This window comes from Carex rostrata, chromosome 33, assembly GCF_964058835.1.
Source record: "Carex rostrata chromosome 33, lpCarRost1.2, whole genome shotgun sequence".
Classification (NCBI taxonomy): domain Eukaryota; kingdom Viridiplantae; phylum Streptophyta; class Magnoliopsida; order Poales; family Cyperaceae; genus Carex; species Carex rostrata.
This window is the reverse complement of record NC_135950.1, coordinates 2,569,462-2,578,594: the sequence shown is the minus strand read 5'-3', so window position 1 is coordinate 2,578,594 and position 9,133 is coordinate 2,569,462.

The following is a 9,133-nucleotide window of genomic DNA, read 5'->3' as shown; positions in this document are numbered from 1 at the left end:
CTACTCCCAAGCCTTTTGAGCCATTTTTCGGCCTTTTGGAGCTGTTGATACATATTATGATATTATCTGTTTTTTTTGGGTAATTAGTATGATATTATCGACCTTATTGGGCCTTGACTACTATACATAGCTGTATATGAAAAAAAGCCTAATCTTTTTGTATAATGTTTGTATGTATGGTATATAAAAGATTTCTGATAATTAGATCTTCGAAGAAGTTTTAGACTTTCGAAAGGAATAGAAAGACTAAGAAATAATGGTAATAAAAAATGACTGAATAATATTAATTTACTTAAGACACTATAAATGCCCAAGCGAGGATTTAAATTATTGCTAATTCAATCTCTTACCGAAATTAAGTTGAGACGCTGTATATTTTAAGTTTTAACCATACAAGTTTTAAGAAATTGTAATATTTGGAAGGGCACAAGCTGAATGCCTTTTCATAATTCATACTATTTAGATTAGGATCAACTTTTCTTTGTACTATTGTAACATACCAATCTAAATTAATTAATACACTACTTTGTCACATAGTTTTTACAATTTATTAAGAAAATTGGGTATAGCGTCTTTTTCTTTTTCTTTTTGAAACTATTTGACAGTGGGAATTGGCTATAGATAAGAGTCAAAGTAAACGATTTATACTATTAAACGGCGCAAGGGGCCTTTCAAGTTTTTGTAGTGTGACAAACTAAGAAAAGAGCAAGTATCTTGAAATTAAATTTAGAACAAATGGTACAATTTTATACTATCCAGAAGACACACTTTTGACAATTTTAATGCCACATAATTAATTAAGCCTACCCAATTCATGCGCTTGTTCACAACTTGGGGATAAAATAATTAACAAAACTCGTGCATAGTTACAATTGAACTATATATAACTCTCCTTATAAGCATTACATGTCCTGGAAAATGAGTAATTATGTTTAGAATTGGTACATAGCACAGAGTAGTCCGTAATACGGATCAATATTTTGTTTTTAAAATTTTAACTGTTGATCTGAAACCGGTCGTTCAACATATATATAATCTCCATATGAATATGTATCTTTAAACTAAAGTTAACATTTTTTAGAATTTTTTTGTAGATCATGAGTAGAAAATAACAACCTAACTATTCTTTTGTAGGAGTCTATTTCTATCACGTATTAATTTATTAGTGCGTATTAAATACAATCATGATGGAAGCATTGACAAAAAAATACTTTTAATAGCTTTTTCTCTAATCTAATTTCTGCCTTTTCCCTTTATATATAGCTATGCTCCTGTAATAGCTTTTTGTTTAATAACTCTCTTGAGCAGCACTAATTAATTGCACAATTGAGTAAACAACACTTTACAATTATTTAATTTATGTTAAATTTTCAATTGACAAAACAAAAACCTCATAACAAAAAGAAAACATACATTGCTATCAAGCCTTTCTCTTCCACCTGAAGGGGCTATATATATAAACAACTTATTTTAGTTAATTAAATAACTGTTTAATTGTCTGGCATCATTTAATGCTTGATCGATCTTCTTGGATCTACACGCGATGCGTACTATCCAAATGCACGACTTAAGAACGCTGAAATCCATTGAGCAATTATAGGATAGCCATGTGCAATGATTTGAAGTTCAACTGCAATAGTAACTAAAATCGTGGTTACCAAGTTAGTTAGATCAAGCAAATTTTCCTTTATTATGATATATGCAATAGATATGGGAAAAGATAAAGATGCTAAGAAGAAGAGGGTTCTTCCAAGAGTTATGCATGCTATCCTCGATGTAGAGTCTATGGAAAGGTCCGGCTGGCTTGCTGTTACCTCACTCATGCAATAAATCAACATAGCACCAGACACAAACACCCGGATTATTGCGGCTGCCGTATAATTTGCATGTTTTTGTTGAATTTTCCTTCCAGTTTGATCAATCTTCGGTTGTTTCATTGCATCCATATATATATATATATTCCTAGCTTACTGATTCCAAAATGATATTAATTTGTAGCTTCAACGTACGTAACACAAGGGTAACTTCAAAAAACATCTTCTATTGGCACTTTATAAGTACCCTGTTTTCTATATAGAGTCAGAGGGAGATATCCTAATTACCTAAGTATGGACCTCCAATCTATAATTAATACCCTATTTTTGTATGCATGCATAAAACAGTTCTTTTGCTTTAAATATATAATAATTTATATATATTTATAATTCCTACCATCGAAAATGATGTACATAATTAAAATATATTTGGATATTATGATTGTTCATAGCGAGGCATGACTACCAATCAACAAATGGATGGATCCAGTACTAGTGGGGATACAGATCTAGAGCAATATTTAGGCGATTTTAGGCGAAGCAAGAGAGAAGAATATATATATATATATATATATATATATGAGGAGGGATCAGATGACACCCTTTTTTGGTGACATCGAATAACATCGTGCATTTTTAAAGTTTTCAAAGTCAAAATAGTCGATCCAAACAGTTCAACTTGATGGATATGTTAAAATGTGATTGCATATCAAATTTTACATTTTTCTAAATTTTTTTACTATTTATTAAGTATTTAACAAAATTGCTATATTCATATCGTTGAATTTTTGTACCCATCTTAATAAATAGTAAAAAAAATCAGAAAAATGTAAAATTTGATCTGCAAGCACATTTTAACATATCCATCAAGTTGAACGGTTTGGATCGACTGTTTGGACTTTAAAAATGCACGGTGTCATCCAATGTCACCAAAAAAGGGTGTCATCCGATCCCTCCTCTATATATATATATATAGAGAGAGAGAGAGAGAGATGGGCTACGGTGAGTTGCGAAGTAAATCGACTATTTTACTTCACGCTTGTATTTTGTGATTTTAAAGTTTAAAACGTCGATCCGAACCGTTCATCTTGTTCTCCATATTGAATGTGCTTGGAGACCAAATTTTACATTTTTCGGAATTTTTTTACTATTTATTAAGCAATTTTGAAAGTCGCTGATCTGATGGTCCAGAAAATTTTACTATTTTTTACTGTTTAGCAAAACAACAATTTTTAAAAATGCTTAATAAATAGTAAACAAATTCCAAAAAATGTAAAATTTGGTCTCCAAGCACATTTCAATATGGATTAAACATCTAACGGTTCGGATCAATCGTTTAGACTTTCAAAATGAAAATACGATGTGAAGTAGAAACGCATTTTACTTCGCAACTCACCGTAGCCCATCTCATATATATATATATATATATATATATATAGAGAGAGAGAGAGAGAGAGAGAGAGAGAGAGAGAGAGAGGATGGATCCAATTATACCATGTTATGGTGACACACCTTGACACCATATTTTTATAAGTCATTTTTGTCATTTTAAAATTCAAATAGTCGATCCGTACCGTTCAATGTGATGTCCATATAGTAAAATGTACTTGGAGACCAAATTATTTAGAATTTTTCAAATTATTGCTTTTCAATGGTCCAAAATTGTCTGAAAACAACAATTTTGTACACATCTTAAGAACCTGCAAAATAATGAATCATAGAAAATATGTGGAACTAAAAAGGTATACAAAAAGAAAGAGAAAACAGATAAGACCATATATCAAGAAGGAGAGATCTAAACCTCCTTCTGTGTCCTAGATTCTATCCGATCTTATTTTATTTGATCTGAACTATTCAATTATCATAATGTTCATTTCACATTAAATATCCTGGAAATAAGGGTAGTTCTGTTTAGAATTGGTACATAGTGCGGAGTAGTCCGTAATACTAATCAATATTTTTATTTTTAAAATTCTATCTGTTGATGTGAACCGTTTAACATAGTCTCAATATGAATATGTATCAGTAAAGTTAACAGATTTTAAACTTTTTTTACTATTTTTTTTAGGTGAGTAGAAAATAACAGCATAACTATTATTTTGTAGGAATTTATTTCTGTCACGTATTAATTTAGTGCGTATTAAATACAATTATGAGAAAAGCATTGGCAGAACAAAAACTTTTTAATGGCTTTTTTCTAATCTAATTTCTGTCGTTTCTGTATATAGCTATGCGCCTCTAATAACTATTAGATTGCCTCTAATAGCTTTTTGTTTAATAACTCTTCTAATAGCTATTTGTATCATAATAACTATTTATATCCACCGAGTAGACAACACTGTACAATTATTTATGTCAAATTTCCAATTGACAAAACAAAAAACCTCGTAACAAAAAGAAAACATACCTTGCTCTCAAGCCTTTTTCTTCCACCTCAAGGTGCCATATGATGATAAAAAAGGAGGCGACAATTGAAATGGAAAGGAATTGGGCAGATCTTTTACCAGAACTTTTCGTTCTCATCCTGAAAAAGCTTCCTGACATGTATGATTTTGTCCGAGCCCGAGCTGTTTGTAAATCTTGGCGTTTCTCTTCCTCCATCTCCGACATCCCCCCACAATTTCCTTGGATCCTCTGTCTAAGAACGGGGCCTAATTTCAAGTTCTATTCCATCGCTCTCAACAAACTATACACCATATGTGCTCCCACCTCTTCGGGTAATAAACCCTTTAAAACTGTAGGTGGTTACATGTTCACTGGCCAAATTGGTAATGTTGATAGCTTCTCTCTTTTCAATCCCCTTTCTAATAGCGAGGTTCCTCTCCCTATTCTACATAATTGTAATCCATATTTATTTCCAGGCAAGTTTTCTTTGTTTAGACTTATGAGTTTTCAAATTGATGACTATATGTTTGCATCTGAGAAAGAAAAATCAGTTCGATGTAAACTCGGTGATGACAAGTGGGACATTATTGGACCTGGATATGAGAGGCGCATGCAATACCGTTGTTATTATTTGAAGGGTTTTCTTTTCAGGATTGACGACCGTACTTTGGTTACAAAAGTTACGGATATTAGCAGTCATAAGGAGCTCTATGTGATACCACCTCCCAATTATGAAAAAATCTCTGAGATGTTCTTTTCAGGTCCTTGCCTTGTTGAGTCTTGTGGAGAGATTTTGAGCCTTTGTTATAATCAATCATATAAAAGGACATATTATAAATTTTATATTCACTGTCTCGAATTTGGCAATAGAAAAGAGAATCCTTGTTGGGTCAAGCTTGACAGCATTGGAGATCGAATATTGTTCTTTGATTTTCCTCTTGGAACACTTCGTGCTTTCTGTCTCAGAGCAAGTGATTTTACTGGGTTCAATGGGAACTGTGTTTACTTCATAAATAAGTATCAATCATCTGGTTCAGGTGACGTTCGTGTCATCAATATATATGATATAAAGAGTGGTAAAACAATATTTTTCGATACCCCTTTTGATTGGGAAAAACATATTACATGGTTTATGCCTACTTTAAATCATATCTGACATTGTGTTATTTTAGAGCACGATGATATCTTTTAGCTTTTGAGCATATATATATATACTCCCAGTGCGTCCATATTAGTTCTCTTATTCAAACTTAAGGATTGCTTAATGTAATGTAAGACAATGATGATAAATTAATATTTATGGAATTGTAGTTTTCTTTTGATTAGTAACTTTCAGGTCCAATGCACAGAAATAATTTTGTAAAACTAATAATTTGATGGCCATTTGGGTCTATTTTGAGGCAATTTTGGGCCTTTTTAGCAACTCTATGATTCAAGCCTTTTGGGCCATTTGTGGGCCTTTTGGAACTGTGGATACTTTTTTATTTATTTTGGTAATTAGTATGATATTATCGATCTTGTTGGGCCTTGACAACTATACATAGCTGTATATGAAAGATTTATGATAATTAAAGCGTGGAAGAAGTTTTTCACAAAAGAACAGAAAAACTACTAAATAATGGAAATATAAAATGACCGAATAATATTTACTTAAGAACCAGCAAAATGATGAATCATAGAAATTCAAGATGTGGAACTTAAAAAGGTATACAAAAAATGAGAGAAAATAATCAGCAAAACAAGGACACTATAAATGTCCAAGCGAGGATTTAAAATACTGTTACATTAAAGTTAGCTAATTAAATATTTTACCAAAATTAAGTTGAGACGCTATTTTAACCATATATACAAATTTTAAAAAATTGTAATATATATTTGGAAGGAAACGAGCTTAATGCTTTATCATACTATTTGTATTACGACTTTTCTTTGTACTATTTTTGCATACAAATCCAAATACATTATTTTGTCACTACTATTTACAATTCATTAAGAAAAAATTGGGTATAAAGTCATAGTCAATTAACGATTTATACTATTAAACGGCGCGCCACAGCGCCAGGGGCCATCAATTTCTAGCTTGTACTGTGACAAATTAAAAAGAAAAAGAGAAAGTATTCTGATAAAAAATAAATACGAGACAAAAGGCACAATTTATGCTATATATATATATCCAGGAGACGCCTTTTGGCATTTTTATGCCCCAAAGCCTACATAATTTGTGTGCTTGTTCACAACTTGGGGAAAATAACTAGAAGAACTCATCATGCATATATAGCTACAATTGAACTATACCTTAAATATGAAAATAAAACACAACTCTGTAGATCTTAATTTTCCACAGATTAATAATTAATTACCATTTATACAGTAACACTCGCCATCTTAGGCACACCCGGCAACTCTGGCCGAGCAACCAACAGATTATATATATGAATCATCATCCTTCGCTCAAACTCGATCGCTCTGTCCCGAAATGCTCATCTTTCGTTCTTTTGGCATCCGTCTAACCCAAAGCCTGTCTGAACAACTCCTGGTGCTTGTAAGCGTTGCTGCGGGCCCACCTGCTCCTCCAGCCAATTCTAGCATCAGGTTCACATAGGCATCCCTTGCCTTAGAAAACAGTTTGCGTGGTGAACAAGCCTTAGCATGGATTTTGAACATGAGCTGCAGGCCCGGCCCTAGGGCTGTGCAGCCAGGGCGACTGCCCCGGGCCCCAAAATTCTAGGGGCCTCAAAAAAGAAAAATTAGTTTGTATATATATAAAAAAATTTGTATATATTAAAAATAAATAAACTATTATAGCTCAAATTTTGTATATATAAATGGTTCAAATTTTTCTATAAATAAATATGACTTATTGGCATATCAATAAAAAATCTGACCGGCTAATTGCTTCTAGGGGTGTTTATTGGGTCCGGTTTAGTCGGTTTTGAACCAAATCAAATTAGTTTGGACTAAACAGTTTGATTTATTCGGTTTAATGGTTTGGTTCAGTTTGCTTTTTAAAACCGAATTTATAACTTCGGTTCGGTTCGGTTTGGAAATTTTCAAAATCGAAAAAACCGAACCGGTCGAATTTTTATATATTATGAATTTGGTCCGGACTACCCCCAGTTTATTTCTTAATACCTCGTTTATTTCTTAATCAATTGCTCTAAATACTTTGGTTTATTTCTTAATACCCTGGTTTATTTCTTAATATACTTCAGTTTATTATAAATCAAATGCTTTAAATAAAAAAATTAATATCTTTCGATTTGAACCGAAGAAACTGAAGAAACCGAAATAAAACTTTAGTTCGGTTCGGTTCAGTTCGGTTCTATTTTTAAAACCAAATTATAACTTTGGTTTGCCTAGTTCGGTTCAATTGAAACCGAACCGAACCGATGAACACCCCTAATTGCTTCCATAAGTACTTCAGCACCATATGTTTATAAGTAGTTTTTGTGTTTTAAAAGTCCAAATAGTTGATCCAAACCATTCAACCTAATATCCATATTAAAACGTGCTTGGAGACCTAATTTTACATTTTTTTTTTGAATTTTTTATTATTTTTTAAGGTAAGTAGAATTTTTTTTATGGTTCAGAATCTCCTAAATTAATAAATTTTCTACCTATCTTAAAAAAATAAAAAAGATATCAAAAAAATGTAAAATTTGGTCTCCAAGCACGTTTTAATATGGATATCATATTGAATGGTTCGGATCGACTATTTGGATTTTAAAAATACAAAAATGGCTTAAAGCATATAGTGTTGAAGTACTTATCGAAGTGTATTGGCCGGTCTCATAATTTTTTTGTATATATAAAGGGTTCCAAATTTTCTTCCGCCCCGGGCCCCAAAATCTTCAGGACCGGCCCTGATGAGCTGTACGGGTCTCGGTTTCCGTGAGCGCTGTGCGGTCCCGAGCATAGCGATTTTTACCGGCTTTGAGACGGACTCGAGTCTCTGGTAATAGCGGTGCCACCAGGATGACTGAATGGTCTTGCAAACCTGATAAGTAATACTTGTCATTGCTAATTTAGTGAAGAACTGCAATGTGCAGTTTGCGATAATTGATTGAGTATAAGTGATTTAATGGGTATGTATTTATATTGGGATAAATTAATTGTTGATTACATCAGTTGACTATTTGAAGATTTTTTTTTTGAGTAAGAAATAGAAGTCAAGCTCCTATTTTATTAACCGCAATTGGTTACAGTCGTTTAAAGGGTTTTAAGAAGGGTGGATTTACAGATGGATGAAAAAAAACAAAAATAGAGAAAACAAACAAGAAAAAAAAGAGTAAAGAAAGCGAAAAATAACAAAGTACAACAAATGAAAAGATTAATTTCTTCTTGCATATAATTCTTCAATCATGGAACGGTGTAGTCAAAAAAGAACTACTTGGTTGTCTCAAGCGATTTGTTCTTTCCTTTTCTATATTTATACGCGTTCAATTATTCGAGCGTATTGTGTACGTTGGTCCAGAACAGTGACAGTGGAAGTAATCAGTTTAAGCGGGCCGTAATGGGCCGGGTCAGCTTAGTATTGAGCTTTCTATCTGTTTCTATAGAATATGCCAGCCCAATAATAGAAACCCATCTAATTGTGTTCAACTCCTAAACCTTAGGTAAATTCTTATCTTATTTTTGGGTTTTGACTGAGCACAAAATATATTTTTTTTTTCCATCAGCTTGAAGTTTCAGGCCATGATGGAAACAAAAGATTTTCTATTTGAGCCATTAACTTTGCCTTCTTATTTGCTTTGCTTCTAAAGTTCTCTGTCAAAGAAAACATGCTAACCTTGCTTCTTCTTTTTTTCATCACTGAATAGCAATGAATTGCGCATTTGGTTCGGCAATACATCCAGTTGAAATAAGCGGTGAGTAGATCCGTGCGGCGGTTATCGGACGAAAACAAATTCAATCATGGAGAGAGTTAGAGAATG